The 27,143-nt window shown below is 39.2% G+C and overlaps 1 long non-coding RNA gene across 1 annotated transcript in view; it reads left to right on the plus strand.

Moving 5' to 3' along the window:
- Positions 1–9,056: 9,056 nt before the first annotated feature.
- Positions 9,057–27,143, plus strand: part of LOC116085082 — a 180,541-nt gene continuing 162,454 nt past the window's right edge. The window contains exon 1 of the long non-coding RNA XR_004116406.1: positions 9,057–9,345. This is a non-coding gene — a long non-coding RNA (uncharacterized LOC116085082). The remainder of the gene's footprint in view (positions 9,346–27,143) is intronic.

The raw sequence follows: 27,143 nt of genomic DNA on the forward strand, positions 1-27,143 counted from the left end.
GCAGACTCTTGAGCCAGAGGAATAGACTGATGTACAATGGGCACAGTTTCAATGGAGTATGGTGTGGGATGCACAGTTTATAAGAGCCCTCGGTGACCCAGCCACTTCCTCTTACTGAGTTGTTATGTTGTCTTGGAGGGGGATGTGGGCTCTTTATTGCATGTGTCTGTTTGTGGGCTATGAAGCTTACCTGCTATGGATGACCAAGACAACCTCAAACTTCTCCTCAGCTTAATTGATCTGCAGTCTTCTCCTTAGATTGTAAAAGCCAGGAAAACAATTTGGAACTCTTCCTTTTTCCCTTCGGAATGTAAATCTTTTAACAAGTGCGGAGTAAGAGCCAATCTTTTGAAATGTAATTTAAAAAGACAGGCCCATCTCTTCTACTCCCTAGGGCAAGGCAGGAGCCTACCTTTCTCTAGCAATTAGCTACCACTGCTGACCCAATCCACAGGCCAACATGCCGGCTAAGAGCTTCCACTACCTCTGAGGGTTCATCCCTGTACTTAAAAATCCTTCTGCCTTTTGTTCTAGGGGAGCTGAGCTCAGTTCTGCCCCACTACAACAATCTTGGCTCCAGTTCTTACTGTTTTTTGGTGTTTATAACAGCTACCCAGTGAGGTTTTGATATTATTTTGATATCTGCTGCTGCTGTTGTTATTTAACTATTGATTATTTGTGAATTTCACATCATGCACCAGAATCCCACTCATCCTGTACCTTTGTCCCTGTCCCCTACTCTTGCAACCTTATCCCAAAAGGAAAAGAACAAATCTCATAGAAGTTGTAGTGTGACACAATGTGTCCCTTTTGTCCACACTTCTTTACTTACAAATGTTCATTGCAATGAGTCATTGGTCTGGTTTGAACCTCTGGCTCTGCTACACCATCAATCCTGGAACCTCACCGGGACTTTTGGATATCATGTTGTTGCCCTGTGGCATGGAGGTCCAGCAGCTTTGGATCTTCAGGCCTGGCCTTTCATGTACTCCAGCCGTTCATAGATTGGGTGGATTTTGGGGGTGGGCTATGGGGTTTTGCCTTTATACAAGAAGATTGCATAGCCTGGCTAGATTCATAGAAGAGTGAGAAGGATAGAGAAGGGAGATTTTGAGGGTCCACAGAACTTTTAGAGGACTGTAGACAAATTAGTGTGGGTGTGTTGGTGTGTGGTATTTAAATGAGTAGTTTAATAATGGGAGAATCTTCATAATTTTGGCAATGGGGCAGGTATTAACAGTCATGTTTCCTTTTGAGTTATAGTGTATTCCTAAATTTTACCTTTTGGTTCAAATTCATCTGGTCACATTCTTTGTTTGTTTGTTTGTTTGTTTTGTTTTGTTTTTTCATGACAGGGTTTCTCTGTGTAGTCCTGGCTGCCTGGCTGTCCTGGAACTCACTCTGTAGACCAGGCTGGCCTCAAACTTAGAAATCTGCTTGCCTCTGCCTCCCAAGTGCTGGGATTAAAGGTGTGAACCACCATTGCCCCACATCTGGTCACATTCTTAATCACCATCTCTTCCTTTCTGCAAACCCCAGTGGGTTGGTGTTGCTTGTAGTTTTTGCTACCGCTCTTAATTTCTGGGAAGAGGCTGCACTACCAACTAGCTTCCACCCATCTTCCCTTTAATCCACAGATAAAAGGCACACATAGAAGTTGCTCATTTTCAACTTGCCTTCTGACATAATTGCTGGGCACTACTATCTCCTGCCTGGAAAAGTGTGCCCTTATCAATATTCATATCTCTGTACCTCTCCCTGCTAAGCATCCCTGATAGGCTCTCCCTGTAGGAAGAGCCACAGGTTTCGATCTTCCTAAGATCTCACATGACTGCTTGATTTTTCTCTCTCTGAAGCCTGGTGAACTCTCCTCTCCTCCCTTGTGTCTGTCTCTTTTCTTCTGGGACTTGGAAGTCCTGCCTATTCTTTCTGCCCAGCAATTGACCCATGGCTTCCTTACTGACACATCAAAAACCATTTGGGAAACAGGACAGCATCAGAACCACCCCTACAGGTTGGAGCAAAGAAATTCTATATTCATATTAATGTTCTTTCTTTAACTGCAAAAATCAGGGAAAGCTGAAGCACCCAGCACATTGGATGATCTCAGCACCAATTATGATTGTAATCAATCATCATCCTACCCACAACTTGTAGGGTCCAAATGCCCAGCTTCTGGTGACCTCTGATCTCCTGTTGCACCTCTCCTTGCTTGAATCTCATTAGCACTTCCTCTTCCAGCCTGCAATATAGCTTCTCCTCAGAGCTCATGAACTTCATCCACCCTCTGCTTGGGAAATTCTCTTAAAGTTTTCTTGTTTGAGGCCCCTGCTTAGGTGTCAGTTCCCCACCTGGTGCATCTTATTGAAATTAGTACCGTTTATCACATTGTAACCCCACATCCTGCCTTGTTGCTCCTCACAGTGCCTGTCATTATTCTTCTTCACATTTATTTATCACTGTTTGCTTTTACTCCAGAATTCTAAGTACCAGGAGAGTAAACTATCATCTATTTTAGTCATTGCTGTATTCCTAACACTCAGAACTGACTGGCACATGGCAGGTATTCAATAGAAATGTTTTCAGTAAATAAGAGCCCAGAAGGGTTTGCATATTAACTTGCTTTGAAAAAAAAATCACAAAGTTTGAAGGCAATTTAGGAGACAAGACTGGAGAACTTCAGATTTTTTTTTTTCCATTTCTTGCTTCTGCACCTACTTAAATTTCTCTTCTGTCTTTCCTAAACTCTTTGCAAGATCTTCCGCATTGGCCCCTGGCTTCTTTTCATCAACTTTCTCTTACCAGCTTTCCATCTAATTTCCAATCTCATCTGAAATCTCATTGTCTCCCACTTGCTGCTTAATCTCTGAAGCCTCTCAGCGCTCTGCAGTTAGGTCTCCAGAGCACACCCATGCATCGCAGGACTGAGCAGCTCCAGAGGAGGAGACATCAGCTTAATTAAGCAATGGATAAAAGGTTTAAGAAGTTGTGGAATCTTATGAGCTATAGCTAGTTTAGAAACTATCAAACAAATTCCAATAACATGAATTTTGTAATGGCTTTGAAAAGCCGTCTCTAGCAAACTCTAGAAAACACTGAACGTAAATTGAGACAAGGCTCCCTTTGGATAATTCTTCTAAATCATTTTTGACATATTTATTAAGATGATGCTGGGAGGAAATTCCCTCTGGAAAAAGACCTACAGCCTCTACTGTTCCAATTTTCTCTGATTCCTCATCCCTTTTTACCCCTTTGTTGGAGAATTCAGGGCAACAATAGTTTCCATCACCCAGAGCCTGACTTCAAGACCATGCTGGTTTTTTAACGTTCTTAAATTATGATATTCAAAGTTCCCTTAAAAGTTATTCAAAGGAACAAAGATCCATCACAATAGCACCAGGACAGCAAAAAGAAAGAATGGACTAAGACAGAACTCAAGTCAGGTTGATATAGATCCATGAAGCTTCTTTTTCAACTAGTAAAAAATGTATTAAAATTATGATTTCTGAGAACTAGAGGGGTTGGGGCGGTAAGGGAGGCTAGATGCCACAGGTAGAATGTCTGAGGCTTGAGGAATGCATGGTAGAGAAAGAACCAAGAGAATAAGCTTGGTCTGCAAATGATGTACCATTTACTTAGAGGCATCCCTGACATTGTCCCTAGTCATCAGAAGTGAGCCTGCCTGTCATTCTTCCAGGAACACAGCCCTGCTATGCTCTTCGGCTTTGCAGTAGAGGCTGATGAAATTCTGTGGTATGGGAATTGATGAATGTGGTATTTATAACGCGCCAGCACAAAGAGTGTTGAGAGAGCAATTAGGACAAGACCGGCATTAGAAATACTAGGAAAGGTTAGTGCTGTAACCTAGGGCTCAAGACTGTCAGAGGCCTCCTATGCTCTTTAAATCACACAGGTAGGTAGCCACTCTTAGAACTTCAGCAACTAGCTAGGAACCATTCACACAACTTTAACAATTACTCCCTCTACTAAGTTTATTGCTTTAGTTCTCTTTTCTTTTTCTAACTTACAAATTTTACTTATTCACTTTATATTCTACTCACTGCCCTACTCCAGGTCACCTCCTTCCACAATTCTCCCCTCCTCCCCTTCCCACCTCCCCATCTCTTCTGAAAGGGTGGGGATCTCCTTTGGATTGCCCCTACCCTGGCTCTTTAAGTCTCTTTGAGGCTAAGTACTTCCTCTCCCACTGAGGCCAGACAAGACAGCTGAACTAGAAGAACATATCCTGCAGACTGGCAACAACTTTTAGCGTATGCCTCTCTGTTGAGACCCATCCCATGGGCAAGCACCGATCTCAGACACTAGCGATGAGACTCTGTTGTGCTTGCAGACAGGAGCATGTTATTCTCAGAGAGGCTTCACCCAGCCTGTATCAAACAGACACAGACACCCACAGCCAAATAGTAGGTGGAGCTTGGGGACGCTTATGGAAGAATAAGAGGAATGATTAGAACCTGAAGAGGATAAGAACACCACAGGAGAGCCAACAGAGTCAACTTACCTGGACCCTGGGGGCTCTTGGAGTCTGAACCACCAAGCAAAGAACATATACGAGCTGGACACAGGCCTCCACACACATATGTAGCATATGTACAGCTTGGTCTTCATGTGTATCCTAAACAATTGCTTTATTTTTATTGCTGGGGCTCATTGACATTCTCAAAATGTGCTGGAGAAATGATGGAAATCTGTGGTATTTACAGCAAAGTCAGATTTTAGGCACACCATCACTGTCCTTTAGTTTGTCCTTCAATTTGTACTACACATTGTCCACTCATGTTTGGCTTCTGACATAGAAGCCATCGCTAAAACCCTAGTTAACATTTACAATTTATTAAGCCACTGTGTCACATCATTTTTAGCTCTTGTTATTCTTTCCAAATTGTAAGAGATAGTGCTTATGATTTATGTTATTTGCTCAAATTTATATAGACATCAAGGTATAGACCCAAGTTGTGAATTTGGTTTTTCTCTACTTGATTATAAATCCCCTACCTTTAACTTCTTTTCAGTGGAGACCTTGGAATGCCTATAAATGCAAGTGTCCAATAGAAGGTTTAGCCTATGCTGTCACTCAAAAATGTTTAGGAAATTATTGTTTTACTATGCAAATAAGACTGTTTCACATGCTGAGAACCTCAAGGGCATATTTTCAAAGGCCTTCTAGAAACAACTGTACAAAGAAACTAGAAATATGTTTTAGGTCAAACAGATATTGGTGTGGTCTGAATTCATTTCCTAGAATTAAAAGCAGATATCCCCCAGGTCAGTAAATATAGAAAGCAGAAACATTGACAAAGTTTCAGTGTGGGAAACAATTTTGAATTTAGTCAAATCAAACAACCCCAAACTCTCTATAAACTAGCCACTAAGGTTTCCCATGCCTCCTTCTTCCGTGCCCACTAAGGTTTCCCATGACTCCTTCTGTGCCCACTAAGGTTTCCCATGCCTCCTTCTTCCGTGCCCACTAAGGCTTCCCATGCCTCCTTCCGTGCCCACTAAGGTTTCCCATGCCTCCTTCTTCCGTGCCCACTAACATTTCCCATGCTTCCTTCTGTGCCCACTTTGCTTTGCCCTTCCAGAAGCTCTTCAGGACTCTGGGCTGCTCTTTCCACCCAGCTTTCTGTCTTGCACTCATCTTGAATCTTCTTTGGCTTCGAGAGAGGAAAGGCAAGTGCCAACTCTCCCACCCTAATCCTTTGGGTAGATCTTTTGCTATCAGCAGTCTCCTCTTCAATTAAAAAACACTAAAGCTTACAAAAAAAGTTGCTTGGATTTTAGGATCCAGATCCACTTAGTCCTCTTTCCCCAGTGTGATAAACTTAAGTTGCAAGGAACCTCGATTTACCTTCACCTCCCAGGACCCCTCTGAATTCAATTAGAGCTGCAAAGCAATTACTTCTAACACTAGATCTTCCTTGAGTCCTTGAGTCTGTTGGGGCTGAGGCAGGAGTTTAAGGGGGTTGGTATTCAGGTAGAGCTGGATGCTGCATCAGCTTCTGCCCTTCCTCAGTCCCCTGCTCAACGTAGAAGATTGGTTTGAGTAAGCAAGAAGGGATTATTATATTCTCTCCCCCTAGGCAGGGCTAGCAAATCTTCAGCCCCTCCAATTTTGATTCCCTGGGTATGCTCAGAGCAATTATAAGTAAAGGAAACACCCAGTGCTCCTGCAGTAATAAATTACTCTGCACTCACCTAATTAATAAGGTAACATGCCCTGCCCAATTATGGTCATAAGGTATCAACCATTTAAACAATCTGTTCTTAAAAATGATACCATGGAACTGAGCTCATGGTACACAGTAGGAAAGCACATCACAAAGCTGAAGTCAGGCACACTGAATCCTGACAGGAGTGATGGAGGACCTCAGCTAATGTTTCCAAAAGTGGCCTGGGAATCAATAACTCTAAGCCTTTCCAAGGATCACAGTGTTTTGGGTGATCTTGAACAAATCATTTAGCATACTAAGTCTTTAAGAACCAATTTCATCACTTCTGAAAGAGTTCTATTAAACCCTGATAACTCCCTTCTCAGGGATGGTGGTGGTGAGTGAGAAAGACTTATGCTATGTCATGCTGCATGGGTAAAAGAATGGACAATAATTAAGAACAACGTTGCTCTTTTCTTAAAATGATTGCCATGACTAGTCCTGGTAATTTCAAAGAGTGGCACAAGGTAACACTGCTTCAGGCTGCCATTGATGCATCGGAAACAACAGACACATTATAGCTTTCTTTTCTCCCAATGGAGGGTATGACGATTATGATGATGTGGCGGTGGCTAATGAAGGTAACGCTTGGCAGTCTGCTTGAGAGGCTATTTGCCTTGGAAGGTATTAGCTAAACATTTATTTATTAAGAAGCTCAAATTTCATTTAGATCTCTGCAAATGAGGGAAGAATGAGGTCCCATTATACGTATCTAGAAGCATAGAATTTCTGGATGAGTATAATATGGGAATTGTGTTAAATGCATTGTGTTCTCCTCCCTTTTGGGTCTTTTCCTTCTGTGCTTATTTGTCTCTCTCTTCTACCTTCTCAGTGTAGCCCACACTTGAATCTAATAGTCAATCTCTTATCCATGGATTAAGTTATGCACTATGCTTTGTAGTTCTTGTTGACTCTTAAGGAGCTCCTAAGACAGACTGTACCTGTAGCAAAACTTCCCATGAATAAGCCCATCTGATATTCTGCAAGCATAGGTAGAAGATCAAGCATGACCCAGAACGCCAGACTCCATTCCATTCTATAATAGGGATAATATATAACAAAATTGGTGTTTGTTAGCTTTTGGAATTCTAGAATCTTTCAGAAGTTTATAAACCTCTGCCTGAGGTTTAGAACTCTCTGGCTACTACAAGCAAAGCAGAGTTTAAATGTGTTAGGATCATTCAGAGCCATAGGGACTCTTCACCTGTCATTAGTAGGTCTAGAGTAGTGGTTCTCAACCTGTAGTCATGACACTTTTGGGGTTAGAACTACCCTTTCATAGTGGTTGCCTAAGTTCATCAGAAAATATAGATATTTAATTATGATTCATGACAGTAGCAAAATAGCAGTTATGACGTAGCATGAGAAATACTTTTATTGTTGGGAGCACCACCACATGAGGAACTGTATTAAAGTGTCACAGTATTAGGGAAGTTGGAAATCACTGGTCTAGAGTATAGATAGGAAACAATTATCACTTAGTTCTTACAGCATAAGGGGCAGGTCCTAAAAGAAGCACATTAAGGAGAATCATGGACCTGGTAAGGATACTATCATCAAAACCTCAAAACTACTCTTGTGTTTAAATGGTATCTACTAAAAATGATAAATCAAAATTGTAACACAAGCCTATAATTTTGGCCTTATTTTGAAATGGGGCTGCTGTAGGTCTAATTAATTAAGTTCAGATCATTAATGTAGACACTATTCCAACATGGTTAATGTCCTTATAAAAAGTAGAAACTTGGACACGGGCATGCACACAAAGAGAGCGCCAGGTGAAGATGGAGGCAAGGATCCAGGTGATGTATTTACAATCCAAGGAGCATCAAAGATTGCCAGCAAAGCCCTACAAGCCAGAAGGAAGCAATGAACAGATTCTCCCTCCCAGCTCTGAGAAGGAAGCAGCTCCATCAGTAGCTTGATGGGCTTGATCAGGCTTCTAGGGGCCAGAACTCAAACAGGAAATTTTTGTTGTCAACTCTGCCAGCTTGGGGCACACTGTTATGGCAGCCCTAGAAAATGAAGATGGTACCCATATTGTTCCTTGAGAGTTTGGGACAATGATGGCTTTTGCTCCAGAGACTTTGAGGGATAAAGTTGATTACTCTGTAATAGTTTCTAACAAACATTTGAAGCTTAATACATTTTGGCTATTGTGACTGCATAATTATTATGCCTATCATTATATCTGTGTGAAGACGCTCTTATTCCCTTTTCTGTGATTCTCAACACAGCTAGATTATTAAGTTCTAGAGCTGGTTGAAAGCTGACTCCCTCAACTGTGCAGAATGATTCATGGGTTTATAAACCTAAATTTTAATTTCAGAGCTGAGTTAAGGAGATCTGAGCCTGCCTTTGTGCCAGTGCAGAATGGCAGGGATGTAACGCAATGTAATACACATCCACTGGGAGATGGCAGGAGAGTTGCCTCCCATAACTTAATCTTTAAAGCTACTTATGGAAAGCTTTTGTTGAAACAGACAGGGCTTCCACAATTAAATTACCATATGTTAAAGGGTTTCATTATGATGTGATTCTGTTATTAAAATCAGTAGCAAATAAGCAGTGTAGGCTGCCTGGCAGTAAGCAGGCATTACCTGAGATGGACATTCTCATTAATAGGCACGAGGATGTGAATCCTCAAGAAGCTATAAAATAGCATGTTCTCAAAACTGTGTAGTTGGTAAGTTGTTCTCAGTTTCTCATTTAAAGTGAAGGGTGTCCACTGAGAAGAATGACCTTGCCAGGTTTTACGTCTGGCCATTGGCCACTGGAGAGTCTACAGCTAGGGAGAAGAAAAGACAGAAGCTAGGTAGTTCAGGGCCTTTGGATCACTAAGGCTCTGATGTCTTGATGACAGAATAATGGCATGTCCACATCTGTCTTCCCTTTCATCCTCATCAGTCAGCATCTTATGTAAAACACTTATCTTCCCAAGGATGGCTTGGATGCTGGTGAACGCTAGTGGTCCTGGACAATGGCATACTTTTTCAGGAGTCTGTCATAATTCTTAGCATGCTGTCTCTCATGGATGCCAGGAGCTGCTTTTGTGGATTAGAGGCTACCATCTGAGACAGACTCAGAGAAGCTCTGATACCAACCCAATTCTGAGGTATGAATTTCAGAAATTACTGGCTTTGCTTGACCAAATGGAGCTTCTCGTATGATTTCTACTTTGAGGCTTTTTTTTTCCTTCTACTGGAAGAAACCTTTCCATAACTTTTGAAATCTGGTTGATTTTTGCACTTGCTACTTCAAAAAGTAGCTGCTGGGAATAATAACTGAAATAAAATTATATCAGACAAATGGTTGTTTCCAGCTAATGTGCCGGAGGAAATAATCAATAGCTGTAGTGTTGGAAAATCAAGTATGTTGACATTAATATTACTATGTTTTCCTCTTCCCAATAACATTTTAGATTGTGTCTCTAAAGCATTTATTGTTCAAGGCTAGCAGTCATACTTCAGATATATCTCAGTAATTCAGCATGCATTTTTTTATAGGCTGCTAATTGTTGTCTCTTGCTTGTGGTATATAATTTCATTAAAGTTTATGCTTATTTGAATATGCATGTATTTTTTTCTTCTTGGTAATAGCAGGTCAGTTATTTTAATTGATACTCTGTTTCCATTTACATATGTATATTTTTCTCTGTTCACTAATAGGCTGCCACAGCATGTTTTATAGATCTATGCTATTTATGATGATGCTTGCTATTAGTCAAAATACACATTTTATTTTCTAAATATAATTTATGTTATGCATTTAATACATGCAAATTATTAATGAAATGACCAAAATGCTCTAGCAAATATCTTCCTGAGCTATTTATGATATCAGTACATAACCACTGGCTATTCTAGTCCCCACTGTGAGAGTCTTGCCTGTTGTGGCTTAGTTCTAATCACTGCTGTCCTGGGGCCTGGCATTTTCTTTAATCCCAGCAATATTGACATGTATCATTTTGATGTAAGTTATGTTCTGTAATGTGCTCCATTATTTTGAAAGGCTCATGAACTCAATATTCAGTGGTAAGAGCTTTTCACTGTAAGTTGAAAAGTGTGTATTATACTTCAGGAATATACCTGCTTTAATATAGAGCCTTCATGTAAAACCAGAGATTCTCTTCTGCTCCTTCTCAGTACTCTCACCCATACACTAAGTTCTGGTCCTTAGGGCAGGCATGTCTCATTGTGTCTTCACAGTTCTAGGCCCATGCACTAACTGTAGTAGTGTTGGTACCTGGGTCAAAGGTCAGAGCAGATCACTGATGGTCATGACTAAGGCAAGCCTGAGGAGAGCATCCTCTGTCCCTTTAAAAGATTCCTATTGTCATTTCTAGTTCTTCTGAGACCTTTCTATATAACTGAGTACTATGCCTTTATCCTTCAGGTTTCTGATTTATTGATTTCAGGCAGTTGTTTATTGCCACCTGTCGTGGAAGATATGGACTCTAGCATGCTGGAACATTGCCCCACGTCTTTCTCCCTCTTCAATTCTGTAACTTTCTTATTTTTAGATCTATGGTTTCTCTGCATGATTTCAAATAACAGCTTCATCACATAGTTCTTGATACATCAAATATAAGCAGTGTCTCTTGACTCCTTATGATGTGACATAGATTATATTTTTTTTCTGCCAAATTCCATCAGATAAATCATTGTTTTCACATTGCATAGTTATAATTTTTCAACTTCATGGGTTATATTTAAGAATATTTTTTAAAATTTTAGTTCAGTAGAGTGTTTCAATAAGGACTTTTATTTTAGTGTTGGAAAAAATGTTTTATTTTTATTTTATAAAGACTACTTTCTGTCTTTTATATTTTTTAGTATTTCCTTTTGGAACTTGGTATCTCAGGCTGGGCTTCTTATCTGTCATTTGGCCCTATGTATTTGAAGATTACTCACTAGTATCTTCCATGCATGACTTCCTCTGTAGTTTTCATTCCTGGAATAGGTGTTTTAACTTTGAGTTCTCTGTGATTTTAATATATATGCAGAATATATATGTGCATATATATATTCTGCATATATATTAAATATGTGTGTGTGTGTGTGTGTGTTTGTCTGCTTATGTATGTGTGTATGTGTGTGTATATTTATCATCTCTCATCCTCTTCTGGCTCTTTTCTTCCCCTAACTCTCTCTCCACTTACTATTTATATCATAAAGGTTACTCTTTATTTCTTAACTTACCTTCATATCCTTTAGGATCATCTCTCCAGTTTGCCTTTATCCTGCTCTAAGTCTGAACATCTCAACAGCCCTTTCCTTGCTACTTTTTTCTCATCTAGGCAGCATCACAGGCTTCCTGTGCTTTGCGTAGGTAGGTTTGCTTTTCCCCAAATTTTGTTATTTCAAAGGGAGACTACAAACTCAGTGTCTGTGGGCTACGTGTGTCTGCCTCCGTCCTTCTCTTTGTTCAGCTTCTTAAGAGAGCGTCCCCCTGGAGTCCATACCACTCCTCTTAGCATATCAGACACTGTGCTGTACTGGTTTTTAATCACTCAGGCCAGCACTCTACTCTATCTCCACAGAAAGTTCAGAGTCAAGGATTCCCCAAGGCTCAGTATGGGAAGAAAGTGTCTCCTGCTTGCACTGAGACACCCCCTGAGCTTTTGCTCAGGTTGGGCCTCAGTATGAGCCTTCTAATTTCTGCTTTGCAGACTCTCAGCCACCTCTCCTAATTTAGAAAAGCCGACATGCTGTTCCTGACTTGCTTTTGAGATTGCTCTCCTTTGTGCAGCCTTCCTGTTACTTCACTGTAATCCTTCTTGAGAATGTAGGGGTTAATATGTTTACTCCATCTAGCCTCAGAAGATCCTTTGAGCGTAGACATATTCATGACTGTCTCAGGAAACAGTAACTCCAAGAAAGGCTGGATTTCCCAGAAGATTTTCCTTCTTCCTTCAGAGCAGAGCACCATGACAGTCCAGGACTTTTTCAATGAAAAAGGAACTATTTTGTTCTGGAAGCCTGAGCATATACAATGGGATAATCTGATGAGTACTTCTATGGCTGCCACCGTGTTTCAACATACATTTCTAGAACTATCTCCTTCCTCCTTTCTTGTGCTTCTATGGTCCTTTCACTGGATCACTTTGAAGAAAATCTGAGCATTACACTGAAAGAAAAGCTTGAAGTATGGGAATAGACTTTTTTTCATGTCAGACTATGAGGCTCCTTTGCCTCGCTGGTTTCCCATGTGACTATGAGGTGTGTCTGTTTGCTTAGGCTAGAGCTGTTCCCATGGGCTATGTAGGCACCAGCCATAGCACAAACAGCTAAGAGTACATTATATCCCTCCCCCAGTTTTTATTTATCATTTTTCTGCAGGGATATACTGTTCAATTAATATCTATAATCACAAGAAACACTTGAGTAAGATATATTATCTTTAAAAAAAGCTGCTTCGTTTACACTGGTAGCTTAGTTGTTATTTGATTCTGTCACTTTTCTTCTAAAGGCTTGTCCTACTGGTTGCAGGAGTCAAGAGAAAGCTGCATGAGCCCAGTGCTGGCTAACAGCTCTTTAATTAAAGGTTCCAGAAATTCCTATAAAATTCAAGTATAGCTCTCTTAAAAATTTTATGAAGATAACTGGAATCCCATACCCTTCTTTTTTTACTTTAAGATCAAGAGAAACACACACACATACACACACGCACAGAGACAAACACACACACACACATACACATGCATGCATGCATACACACATGCATGCATACACATGATTCCAGTGCTGTTTATAGTTATCACATGTGTTTCAGTGTTATTTGATTTGAGGCAATTTGAGCTGTTATGCTTGCTGTCAATTCTCATATAAGATTCTTTACAGCTACCATCCACTATCCCATTTATAGGCTTTCAATTATCTATGGAATCATCTACAATAGGCAGTTTGGAACACAGCCTCAGATGTTGATCTCCATGGGTTATTAGATATGGTTAAGTAGTGTGATAGATAGCTTTATTCAGCTTGACACAAGCTAAGGTCATCTGAGAGGAGGGAACTTCAATTAAGAAAATTTCTCTACAGGATTAGATTGTAGGCAAGCCTGTAGGATATTTTCTTTTTCTTTTTTATTAGATATTTTCTTAATTTATATTTCAAATGTTATCCCATTTCTTAGTTTCCCCACCAAAAACCCCCTATCCCCTTCCTACACTCCTGCTCACCTACTCACCCACTGCCACTTCCTGGCCCTTGTATTCCCCTACACTGGGGCATAGAGCATTCAAAGGACCAAGGGCCTCTCCTCCCATTAATGACTGACAAGGCCATCCTCTGCTACATATGCAGCTGGAGCCATGAGTCCCACCATGTGTACTCTTTAGTTGGTGGTTTAGTCCCTGGGAGCTCTAGGGGTACTGGTTATTCATATTGTTGTTTCTCTTATGGAGTTGGAAACCCCTTCAGCTCCCTCGGTCCTTTCTCTAGCTCTTCCATTGGGGACCCTGTGCTCAGTCCAATGGCTGGCTGTGAGCATCCACCTCTGTATTTGTCAGGCACTGGCAGAGTCTCTCAGGAGACAGCTATATTAGGCTTCTGTTAGCAAGCACTTGTTGGCATCCACAGTAGTTTGGTGACTGTATATGGGATGGATCCCTAGGTAGAGCAGTCTTTGGATGGTCATTCCTTCAGTCTCTGCTTCGGTCTTTGTCTCTGTAACTCCTACCATTGGTATACGTTCCCCCTTCTAAGAAGGACCAAAGTATCCACACTGTGGTCTTCCTTCTTCTTGAGTTTCATGTGGTCTGTGAATTGTATCTTGGGTATTCGGAGCTTCTAGGCTAATTTCCACTTATCAGTGAGTAAATGCCATGTGTATACTATTGCGACTGGGTTGCCTCACTCAGGATGATATTATCTAGTTCTATCCACTTGCCTAAGAATTTCATGAATTCATTGTTTTTAATAGCTGAGTAGTACTCCAGTGTGTAAATGTATCACATTTTCTGCATCCATTCTTCTGTTGAAGGACATCTGGGTTCTTTCCAGCTTCTGGCTATTATAAATAAAGCTGCTATGAACATAGTAGAGCATGTGTCCTTATTACATGTTGGAGCATCATCTGGGTATATGCCCAGGAGTGGTTAAGCTGGGTCCTCAGGTAGTGCTATGTCCAATTTTCTGAGGAACCACCAAACTGATTTCCAGAGTGGTTGTACCAGCTTGCAATCCCACCAACAATAGAGGAGTGTTCCTCTTTCTCCACATCCTTGTCAGCATCCGCTATCACCTGAGTTTTTGATCTTAGCCATTCTGGCTGGTGTGAGGTGGAATTTCAGGGTTGTTTTGATTTGCATTTACCTGATGACTAAAGATGTTGAACATTTCTTTAGGTGCTTCTCAGCCATTCGAGTTTTCTAAGTTGGTAATTCTCTGTTTAGCTCTGTTTCCCATTTTTAAATGGGGTTATTTGTTTCTTTGGGGTCTAACCCCTTTAATTCTTTGTATATGTTGGATATTAGCCCTCTATCAGATGAAGGATTGGTAAAGATCTTTTCCCATTCTGTTGGTTGCTGTTTTGTCCTATTGACAGTGTCCTTTGCCTTACAAAATTGTCTTTGCAATTTTATGAAGTCCCATTTGTCAATTCTTGATCTGAGAGCATAAGCTATTGGTGTTCAGTTCAGGAAATTTTCCCTGTGCACATGTGCGTGAGGCTATTACCCACTTTCTCTTCTATTAGTTTCAGGGTATCTGGTTTTAGGTGGAGGTCCTTGATCCACTTGGACTTGAGCTTTGTACAAGGAGATAAGAATAGATCTATTTGCACTCTTCTACATGCTAACTACCAGTTGAGACAGCACCATTTGTTGAAAATGCTGTCTTTTTTCCACTGGATCATTTTACCTCCTTTGTCAAAGATCAAGTGACCATAGGTGTGTGGGTTCATTTCTGAGTCTTCAATTCTATTTCATTGATCTACCTGCCTGTCACTGTACCAATACCATTTTTTTTTTAAATCACAATTGCTCTGTAGTACAGCTTGAGGTCTGGGATGGTGATTCTACCAGAAGTTCTTTTATTGTTGAGAATAATTTTCTCTATCCTAGGTCTTTTGGTATTCCAGATGAATTTGCAAATTGCTCTTTCTAAGTCTGTGAAGAATTGAATTGGAATTTTGATGGGGATTTCACTGAATCTATAGATTGTTTTCAGCAAGATGGCCATTTTTACTGTATTAATCCTGGCAATCTATAAGCATGGGAGATCTTTCCATCTTCTGTGATCTTCTTTGATTTCTTTCTTCAGAGACTTGAAGTTCTTGTTATACAGATCTTTCACTTGCTTAGTCAGAATCACGACAATGTATTTTATATTATTTGTAATTTATTATTTGTAATGTAATTTATGTTATATTATTTTATATTATTGTGAAGGGTGTTGTTTCCCTAATTTCTTTCTCAGCCTGTTTATCCTTTGTATAGAGGAAGGTCACTGATTTGGTTAATTTTATATCCAGCTAATTTGCTGAAGTTGTTTATCAGGTTTAGGAGCTCTCTGGTGGAATTTTTGAGATCACTTAAGTATACTATCATATCATCTGCAAATAGTGATATTTTGACTTCCTTTCCAGTTTGTATCTCTTTGATCTCCTTTTGTTGTCTAATCACTTTGGCTAGGACTTTGAGTATTATATTGAATAGGTAGGGAGAGAGTGGGCAGACTTGCCTAGTTCCTGATTTTAGTGGGATTACTTCAAGTTTCTCTCCATTTAGTTTGATGTCGGCTACTGGTTTGCTGTATACTGCTTTTACTATGTTTAGGTATGAGCCTTGAATTCCTGATCTTTCCAAGTCTTTTCCAAGAGCTGTTGGATTTTGTCAAATGCTTTCTCAGCATTGAATGAAATGATCATATGGTTTTTTATTTTGAGTTTGTTTATATAGTGGATTAGATTGATGGATTTTCTTATATTGAACCATTCCTGCTTCCCTGGGATAAAGCCTACTTGATCATGATGAATGATCATTTTGATATGTTTTTTGATTTGGTTTGGGAGAATTTTATTGAGTACTTTTGCCTTGATATTCATAGGAGAAATTGGTCTGAAGTTCTCTTTCTTTGTGTTGTTTAAGTATCAGAGTAATTGTGGCTTCATAGAACGAATTTGGTAGAGTTCCTTCTATTCTATTTTGTGGAATAGTTTGAGGAGCATTGGTATTAGATTTTCTTTGAAGGTCTGGTAGAACTCTGCACTAAACCCATCTGGTCCTGGGCATTTTTTGCTTGGAAGATTATTAATGACTGTTTCTATTTCTTTAGGGGATATGGGACTGTTTAGACCATTTATTTGATCCTGATTTCACTTCATTCCCAGGTATCTGTCTAGAAAAATTTCCATTTCATCCAGATTTTCCATTTTTGTTGAGTATAGGCTTTTGTAGTAGGATCTGATGATTTTTTTGGATTTCCTCAGTTTCTGTTGTTATATCTCCGTTTTCATTTCTGATTTTGTTAATTAGGATACTGTCTCTGTGCTCTCTAGTTAGTCTGGCTAAGGGTTTATCTATTTTGTTGATTTTCTCAAAGAACCAGCTCCTGGTTTGGTTGATTCTTTGTATAGTTCTTTTTGTTTCCACTTGGTTGATTTTAGCCTGAGTTTGATTATGTCTTGCTGTCTACTTCTCTTGGAAGTATTTGCTTCTTTTTATTCTAGAGCTTTCAGATGTGCTGACAAGCTGTTAGTGTATGCTCTCTCTAGTTTCTTTTTGGAGGCACTCAGAGCTATGTGTTTTCCTCTTACCACTGCTTTCATTGTGTCCTGTAAGTTTTGTTATGATGTGTCTTCATTTTCATTAAATTCTAAAGTCTTTAATTTCCTTCTTTATTTCTTCATTGATCAAATTATCATTAAGTAGAGTGTTGTTCAGTTTCCATGTGTATGTGTGTTTTCTGTTGTTTTTGTTGGAATTTAAGACCAGCCTTAGTCCATGGTAATCTGATAGGGTGTATGTGATTATTTCAATCTTCTTGTATCTGTTGAGGCTTTCCCCCTCCCAATTATATGGTCAATTTTGGGGAAGGTACCATGAGGTGCTGAAAAGAAAGTATATTCTTTTGCTTTAAGATAAAATATTCTATAAATATGTTTTAGATCCATTTGGTTAATAGCTTTTGTTATTCTCAATGTGTCTCTGTTTAGTTTCTGTTTCCATGATCTGTCCATTGCTGAGAGTGCGGTGTTAAAGTTCCCACTATTATTGTGGAGTGCGGTGTGTGCTTTGAACTTTAGTAAAGTTTCTTTTATGAATGTGGATATCCTTGCATTAGGAGCATAAATGTTCAGAATAGAGCATTCTTCTTGGTAGATTTTTTTTTCCTTTAATGAGTATGAAGTGTTATTCCTCATCTTTTTTGATCACTTTAGGCTAAAAGTCAATTTTATTCAATATTAGAATGGTCTCTCAAGCTTGTTTCTTCAGACATTTGCTTGGAGAATTGTTTTCTAGGCTTTTATTCTGAGGTAGTGTCTGTCTTTGTCTCTGAGGTAGATTTCCTCTAGCAGAAAAATGTTGGGTCCTGTTTACATATCCAGTCTGTTAGTTAATGTCTTTTCATTGGGGAATTGAGTCCATTGATATTAATAGATATTAAGGAAAGGTAATTGTTGCTTCCTGTTATTTTTGTTGTTAGTGGTGGAATTACATTTTTTTGTGACTATCTTCTTTTTTGGTTTGTTAAATGAAGATTATTTTCTTGATTTTTCTAGGGTGTAGTTTTTCTCCTTTTGTTGGAGTTTTCCATTTATTATCCTTTGAAGGGCTGGATTTGTAGAGAGATATTGTGTAAATTTGTTGTTGTTACGGAATATCTTGGTCTCTCCATCTACAGTTATTTAGAGTTTTGCTGGGTATAGTAGCCTGGGCAGGCATTTGTGTTCTTTTAGGGTATGTATGAGGGCTGTTCAGGATCTTGTGGCTTTCATAGTCTCTGGTAAGAAGTCTGGTGTAATTCTAATAGGTCTGACTTTATGTGTTACTTGACCTTTTTCCCTTACTGCTTTTAATATTCTTTCTTTGTTTTGTGCATTTGGTATTTTGATTATTATGTGATGTAAAGAATTTCTTTTCTGATCCAATCTATTTGGTGTTTTGTAGGCTTCTTATATGTTCATGAGCATCTCTTTTTTTAGGTTAGGGACGTTTTCTATAATTTTGTTGAAGACATTTACTGGCCCTTTAAGTTGGGAATCTTTACTCTCTTCTATACCTATTATCTTTAGGTTTGGTCTTCTCATTGTGTCCTGGATTTCTTGGATATTTGAGTTAGAATCTTTTTGCATTTTGTATTTTCTTTGATTGTTGTGTCAATGTTTTCTATGGTATCTTCTGCACCTGAGATTCTCTCTTCTATTTCTTGTATTCTGTTGGTGCTTGCATCTATAGCTCCCGATCTCTTTCCTAGGTTTTCTATCTCCAGAGTTGTCTCCCATTGTGATTTCTTTATTGTTTCTACTTCCATTTTTAGATCCTGGATGATTTTGTTCAATTTCTTTGGTTGTGTTTTACTTAAATTCCTTAAGGGATTTTTGTCTTTCCTCTTTAAGGGCTTCTACCTGTCTACCTGTGTTCTTCTGTATTTCTTTAAGGGAGTTTTTTTATGTCCTTTTTAAAATTCTCTATCAGCATCATGAGATGTGATTTTTATTCCAACATCTTTCTTTTCCAGTGTATTGGGGTATCCAGGACTTGCTGTGGTGGGAGTTCTGATGATGCCAAGTAGTCTTGGTTTCTGTTGGCAAGATTCTTGCATTTGCCTCTCGCCACCTGTTGATCTCTGTTGTTAGATGTTCTTGCTGTCTCTGGCTGGAGCTTCTTCCTCTGTGTGTCTGTAAGCATGTGTCAGCACTCTTGGGATACCAGTTCTCTCCTGGCAGAACTTGTGTACACAAGGCTCTAGAACAGCCTAAGCTCTAGGTGTAGATGGCGACCCGAAGGATCCTATCCTGGCTACTCCACTGTTCCTGTGTTCTGCGTGCTCCTGGTTGTCCCTGTGCCACATAGTTATTGGAGAGAAAGTGGCTATCTCACTTCTGAGCCATGGAGTAAAAGCACTCCTGGGAGAACAGGTCTCTTCTGGGGGCCCCCGTGCACAGTGGGCTGTGGCTCAGCCTCTGCTCAGGGGTACAGATGGGTAGTTTCTTAATTAGTGATCGGTGGAGAAGGATCTAGCCCATTGTGGGTGGTCCCATCCCTGAGAAGATGGTCCTGGATTCTTTAAGAATGTAGGCTGAGCAAGCCATGAGGAGCAATCCAGTAAACAGAACTACTCCTTTGCCTGGTGATTCAGCTTCTTGCCAGCTTACTTTCACTGCAATCCGGGTCACATCTCACTTTACACTCTTGTTTCTTCTTTGCCACGTACCATTTCCATTGGAAATAATCTCCATCATTTTAGAGACATCGATTATAAAATGGTATTTTTTGCTACTTCAGTTTGATTACTTTTTCTTTCTTGCCTCTTTGGAACAATCCCCCTACCTGGCTTAATCTTCAAGATCCCCTCAAAAAATATTTATTTAGCCTCCCGGTTTTCCTGACTTTGAACTTTGAGGGTCACCGGACTTCATTTGTATGTGCTCAGAGCAGTCACTGTATTCTGCTTTATATCATAGTTATTTAGGCATTACCTTTACTTTCTGCCAGAAGATATGAAATTCTGAGGAGCGAAAAACACAGCTTTCTCATTTTTAGAGGCAGTATTCTTACATTTTTGTATCTTCCCCAATGTGGTGCCCACTAAGGATGTTTGAATCACTCATACTTGCTGTTTACTGGTAAATGAGAAGTTGAGAACTATAAATATTTTACTCCTTTCTTCTACTCCTACTCTCCAAGTCCCAGATGTGTGCTTTATAATGCCAATCACTGGCTGGCCGTCGAGCTTCTCTCTATTTTCTGTACATGATGTATTTATGATGTGTGAGGCTCATGACCAGCCCTGGGACTCACTGCCCCAACATGATATGTTGTTAGACTCAAATTCCTATAATTGACCCTTGGGTTTCTCTTCACTCATTATTAATCTGGAGAGATATACTGTGTGGAAGTCTAGCTCTAGCTATGAGAAAAATACTGCAACTTTTGAACCACTATACTTAATTTGAAATTGTATTAGCTTCTCTATATTGTTAAATTAAGAAGATAGGTCTGTGATTTGCTGGCATAGTAACAAAATTTCTTATTTTCTTTCTTTTCCCTTAATTTGTTTACTTATTCACTTTGCATCCAGACTGCAGTCCCCTCCCTCTTCTTCTCTCTCCCTGCCCCCCAACAACCTTCTTCTCCTTATTACCCCTTTTCCTTCTCCTGTGAGAAGGGAAGGCTCCTATGGGTACCAATCCTCCCTGACACATCAAGTCTCAACAGGACTAGGTGCATCCTCTCCACTCTTATTCTTATCTGGCCTTTCTACTGAGGCCGGGCAAGGAAGTCCAGGTAGAAGAAAGGGATCTAAAAGGGAGACAACAGAGTCAGAGTCAGACTCCCTGTACCACTTGTTAGGGGATCCATATGAAGACCATGCTGCCCATCTGCTACATATGTGTAGGGGGTCTAGATCCAACCAGTGCATGCTCTTTGGTTAGTGATTCAGTCTCTGTGAGTCCCTATGGGCCCGAATTTGACTCTGTAAATCTTCTTGTGGTGTCCTTGACCGCTCCGGCTCCTACTTTCTGTATCTGTTTCCATTCACTTCTGGCAGAAGCATGGTAACCCATTTTCTGAGCTTCTCCCTGTTTCTTTCTTCTTTATCTTTGAACTGGGGATAATTACTTACTACCTTATTATATAATTATTAGATAATTACCCAATTTACAGGTTTGCCATGAGTGTTAAATGACAATATAAATAAATTCATGAGAATAGTGTGGGCATGTTGGATGCAAGCTCTCAATCAGCATTCAAGAAGTACTGTTAAGAGAGGCCATGGGAATGGAGAGAGACTTAACTCAGTCCTGAGCAAGGATGTATCAGTCCATGATTAGCTAGGGCAGAAACCATCATGATCACGGTGGTTGGAGCCTTTCAGTTAAACGCTTCAACTTCTAATATGTCCTAGGAGACTCTTAGGGTCTGACCTGTGTTTTTATTTCTGGCCATTGTGTTACATTTCTGCTACTTCTAAAGTGCCTTCAGGCTTCAGGCTTCAGGCTTTCATCGATGTTATTTTATATTCAATATTCATGCAATTTTATTGTTATTTATTCAGGAATATCTTCCCTCATAACTATGTTCTTTTATTTCAATTATTTTTCATAAAATTTGTTGTGATCATATTCTTTTCCTTTTCCAAACTCCTCCCAGATTCTCCCCATCTCCCTTCTCAACCCACCTTCGTGTTCTTTCTCCTCACTCCCAAAACAAAACAGGAAAAATAACAAAACAAAATGAAAATAAAAACAGAGAAAAAGAAAAAAAACTACTGTTTTCACCACCCCAAACGAAAAGCACACAAAGAAAATATCATGTTCTGCACTGACCAACTACTCCTGGGCCTGGGTACGGTTGATACACTCACTGATATTTCATTGGGGGAAAATTGACTTTCCCTTTCCCAGGAGGTATCAATGACAGTTATCTTCTTGGTGGACTTTATGCTTACTTTGCCTTCTCAGTGATAGGGTTTTGTCTGATTTGAACTTGTACAGGGCTTGTGGATATTATCACAGTCTCTTTAAGTTCATATGTGTATAAAAGCCCTGTTATATCAGGAAGATTTTTCCTTGGAGCCACATAGTGCTGTAGGTGTTTCTTCTTCAGTAATGTACAAAGCACCTTGTATGACCAAGAATACTAGTCAACAAGGGTGCAGCTTCTAGCTGGGCACCACCTTGATTTCTTCTTGGTCAGTGACATAAGTAAGGCTCTTACCATCAGCTTATACAGAGTAACCAATAGCTTTGGCAAAAGCCTGAGAGGTTGTGGGAAAGGAGGTTATGGGAACGACTTCTGTTTATGGCTACCAACTAGGCATTGTCTCCCCCATAATATGGTGACTCCATTTAATTTTCTTTCATGTAGGTATCTATCTTAGGATGTTTCTACTCCAGCAAGTTTCCATGTGGCTTTTTAAAGGCCCTTAGTATTAGTCGTCCCTTTCCATATTTCCTCCTTTATTTATTGCCCCATTCACTTTCCACAGTAATCTTCCTAGACAAGTTTCTCTTTATCATACTGTATTTTATTTCCCTTTCCTTTGAAAAGGTTCTCCTCCTCCCTAGCCCATTACTAGCTACCTAAACTCTGTAGTTGTTTGTATTGATTCACACAGCTAAAGTTCAAAAGCCAGTCTCCGGGTGTAAAAGAAAACATGCAATGTTTGTCTTTTTGCATCTGGGTTCCCTCACTCATGATAGTTGTTTCTATCTTATTCATTTACCTGTAAATTTCAAAATTTAATTGTTTTAAACTGAGTAGCACTCTACTGTATAAATGTACCACATTTTAACTATATATTCATCATGACATCATCTCACGGGCTAGACTAGAAATTAGACTGCTTCTAATTTCTGGCTATTATAACTAGAACATCAGCAAACATGGATGAAAAGTATTGCTGCAATAAGAGACAGAGATTTTGGTTATATGCCCAAGAATGGTATAGATAAATCTTTGTGGTAAATCAATTTTCAGCTTGTTGAGGAAGCTCCATACTGATTTCCATAGGGCCTGTACCAGTTTACCATCATATCAGCAATGTTCTGCCTTTCCCAAATCCTCACCAGTAGGTATGTTTTGTTGATATTGCCCTCATTCTGACTGGGGTGTAATGAAATCTCAAAGTAGTTTCAACTTTAATTTGCCTGATTGATAAGGATGCTAAATATTTGAAAGGTGTTTGTAGCCATCTGTGTTTTAGCTTTGGTTAATTCTGTTTTGATTGATACCACATTTTAAAATTTGGTTATTTTTTTTCTTGATGCTCAGGGTTTTGTTTGTTTGTTTGTTTGTTTGTTCTTCATCAAATGTGTAATTGGTAAAGACATTTTTTCCATTCTGTAGACTGCCAGTTTGCTTTCAGTATGGTGAGTTTTTTGTTTGTTTGTTTTTATTTGTGTTTTTTGTCTTATTTGTTTGTTTTCTGTACAGAGGCTTTTTAGTTTTCTGAGATCTGGTGTATTAATTAATAGTCTTACTGCTTGTGATAATGGTGTCTTATTCACAAAGCATAGTTAAAGAAAATATATAACTCCTTCCATGGTATTTTGTTCCCCTTTTTGAGAAGGAATGAAGTATCCACACTTTGGTCTTCCTTCTTCTTGAGTTTCTTGTGGTTTGTGGATTGTACTTTGGGTATTCCAAGCTTCTGGGCTAAAATCCACTAATCAGGGAGTGCATGCTATGTTTGTTCTTTTGTGATTGGGTTACCTGACTCAGGATGATATTCTCCAGATCCATCCATTTGCCTAAGAATTTCATATATTCATTGTTTTTAATAGCTGAGTAGTGCTCCATTGTGTAGATGTACCACATTTTCTGTATCCATTCCTCTGTTAAGGGACATCTGGGTTGTTTCCAGTTTCTGGCTATTATAAATAAGGCTGCTATGAACACAGTGGAGCATGTGTCCTTATTACATGTTGGAGCATCTTGAGAAGGACAATCCAGAGACTGCTCCACCTGGGAATCCTTTCCATATTCAATTATCAAGCTCAGACACTATTGTGGATGTCAGCAAGTGCTGGCTGACAGGAGCATGATATAGCTGTCTCCTGAGAGGCTCTGCCAGTGCCCTACTAATACAGAGGTAGAGACTCACAACTATACATTGGACTGAGCATAGGGTACCTAATGAAGGAGCTAGAGAAGGTACCCAAGGAGCTGACGGGTTTGTAGCCCCTTAGACAAACAACACTATGAACTAACTAGTACCCTCAGATCTCCCAGGGACTAAACCATCAACCAAAGAGCACACATGGTGGGACTCATGGCTCCAGCCGCATATGTAGCAGAGGATGGCTAAGTTGATCATCAATGGGAGGAGAGGCCCTTGGTCCTGTTAAGGTTTATGCCCCAGTGTAGGGGAATGCCGAGGCCAAGAAGCAGGTGGAGAAAGAAATATGGGAAACAACACCCTTCACAATAGTTACAAATAATATAAAATACCTTGGTGTAACTCTAACTAAGTGGATGGGGCAATAAATAAAGGAGGAAATATGGAGAGGGACAACTAATACTAAGGGCCTTTAAAAAGCCACATGGAAACCTGTTGGAATAGAAACATCCTAAGATGTATACCTACATGAAAGAAAATTAAATGGAGTCACCATATAATGGGGGAGACAATGCCTAGTTGGTTGCCATAAACAGAAGTTGTTCCCATAGAAACTCCTTCCCACAACCTCTCAGGCTTTTGCCAAAGCTCTTGGTTACTTTGTATAAGTTGATGATAAGAGCCTTACTTATGTCACTGACCAAGAAGAAATCAAGGTGGTGCCCAGCTAGAAGCTTCACCCCTGCTGACTAGTATTCTTGGTGATAGAAGGTGCTTTGTACATTACTGAAGGAGAAACACCTAACTAAGAACCTATGACCTACAACAGTCACCTTCCTGCAAGATATACTGATGTGATAGAGGCAGAAGTGTTATGGTAGTAACCACCTACTTTTCGATTGGATTTAAAGCCCACTCCATGAGATGGAGCTCTTGTGTCACACTACTAAAGTGGCCAATAGTCTGACACTAGATAGGTCATGTGATCTAAGGGAAAACCTTATATACTATTATTCTGGTAAAGGAACATAGCAATAAAATATATCATTAGAGTCTGCTCTCGGGGAAATGAGTTCAAACTTGTTCCCTATTTTCTCTCCTACCAGATCCAGGATATTGAGTCTCACATGGAGGTTTTTGACCTATTTTGAGCTGAATTTTGTCCAGGGTGATGGATATGGATCTAATTTAATTTTCTATTTTTATTTTAATTTATCTACTTTTTAGTAGCATTTTATTTTGAAGATACTGTGTTTCCCCAACTGTTTATTTTTGGCTTCTTTGTTAAAAATCAGGTGTCTATAAGGGTGTAAAATTATGTATGTATCTTTGATTCTATTCCATTGCTATATATGTCTGTTTATATGCCAATACATGCTGTATTTCTAAGTTCTATAATAAAATGTGAAATCTGGGATAGTGATACCTCCAGTCCTTTTTAACTGTTCAGAATCATTCTTAGGTATTCTGTTCTTTTTTTTTATATTTGTAAATGAAGTTGAAGATGGCTTCTTCAATTTCTGTAAAGAATTGTGTTGAGAATTTGATGGGGATGATCTTAAATCTGAAGATTGCTTTTGGCAGGATAACCTTTTTCACAACATCAGTCCTACCAATCCAGAAGCGTGGGAGACAATCCCCCTTCCTGGTGTCTTCTGCAATTTCTTGCTTCAATGTCTTTAAGACTTTATCATATAAACCTTTTACTTGCCTGATTAGAGTTGTCCAAAACTGTATTTTTGAGACTAATGTGAAAGGTGCTGTTTCTGATTTCTTTCTCAATATTTTGTCATTTGTATGCTGAAAGTGTGTGTGTGTGTTTGTGTGTGTGTGTGTGTGTGTGTGTGTGTGAATTTTGTATACTGCTGCTTTTCTGAATGTAGTTTCTAGATTTAGAGGTTTCTTGATGGAGTCCATAAGGACTTTTTTTGTGTAAAATGATATAATCTGCAAACAAGAATACTTTGGTTTCTTCTTTTCCTATATGGATCTCCTTGATCTCCTTAAGTTATTTTATTGCTCTAGCTAAGAACTCAAATACACTATATTAAATAGTTATGCTATTTATTAAATAGAAATGCTCTGAATTTTCCTCTATTTAGGATGATATTTGCTGTGAGTTTACTATAAACTGCCTTTCTTATGTTGAGATACGTCACTTGTGTCTCTGATCTGTCTAAGATTTATCACAAAAAGATGTTGGATTTTTTCAAAGACTTTCTCTGCATCTACCAAGATGATTATTTGGTATATTTTCTTTTAGTCTATTTCTTGCTGGGTAACTGTATATGTTTATCAATTTATATATGTTGAACTATTCCAGCATTACAAGGATGATCCTACTGTTTCATGGTAGATAATCATTTTTATTGGGAATTTTGCATCTATGTTTATAAAAGATTTTGGCCTATAATTTTCTCTCTTGGTTGCATCTCTGTGTGGTTTAGTTATCAAAATAACAATGGCTCCATAAAATAATTAGGAAAATATCCTTTCAGTTTCTATTGTGTAGAATAAAATGAGACATATTGGTATGGATTTGTCTCTGGAGAGCTGATTGAATTATTTTTGAAATTTATTTATTTATTTATTTATTTATTTATTTATTTATTTATTTATTCATTCACTCACTTTACATCCTGATTGCTGCCTCCCTCCCTCTCTCACACAGTCTCTCCCCCATGCCCTCTCCTCTTCTACTTTGAGAGATCGGAGTCCCCTTTCACTATGAATCCCCTATGCTGGCTAGGCACATCCTCTTCCACTGAGGTCAGACAAGATAACCCAGTTAGAGGACTGGATTCTACAGACAGGCAGCAGTTTTAGGGATGGCCCCTGCTCCAGTTGTTGGAGGACCCACATGAAGACCAAACTGCACATCTTCTACATATGTGTTGGGTAGGTGGGGCGGGGGGTCAGGTGGGCTGGTCAAATTCTATGCTGAATCCATATGGCTTTTTCCTTTCCTTTCCTTTCCTTATCTTTCCTTTCCTTTCCTTTCCTTTCCTTTCCTTTCCTTTCCTTTCCTTTCCTTTCCTTTCCTTTCCTTTCCTTTCTTTTCCTTTCCTCTTTTTTCTTTTCTTTTTTAGGGTGAAGATTTTTCCATTACTTGCATATATTTTGCTAGGGGCTGTATGGTCGGTTTAAATCACTTATTTCATCTTAACCTCGCTTCTGATAG

Source organism: Mastomys coucha, unplaced genomic scaffold (genome assembly GCF_008632895.1).
Source record: "Mastomys coucha isolate ucsf_1 unplaced genomic scaffold, UCSF_Mcou_1 pScaffold9, whole genome shotgun sequence".
Classification (NCBI taxonomy): domain Eukaryota; kingdom Metazoa; phylum Chordata; class Mammalia; order Rodentia; family Muridae; genus Mastomys; species Mastomys coucha.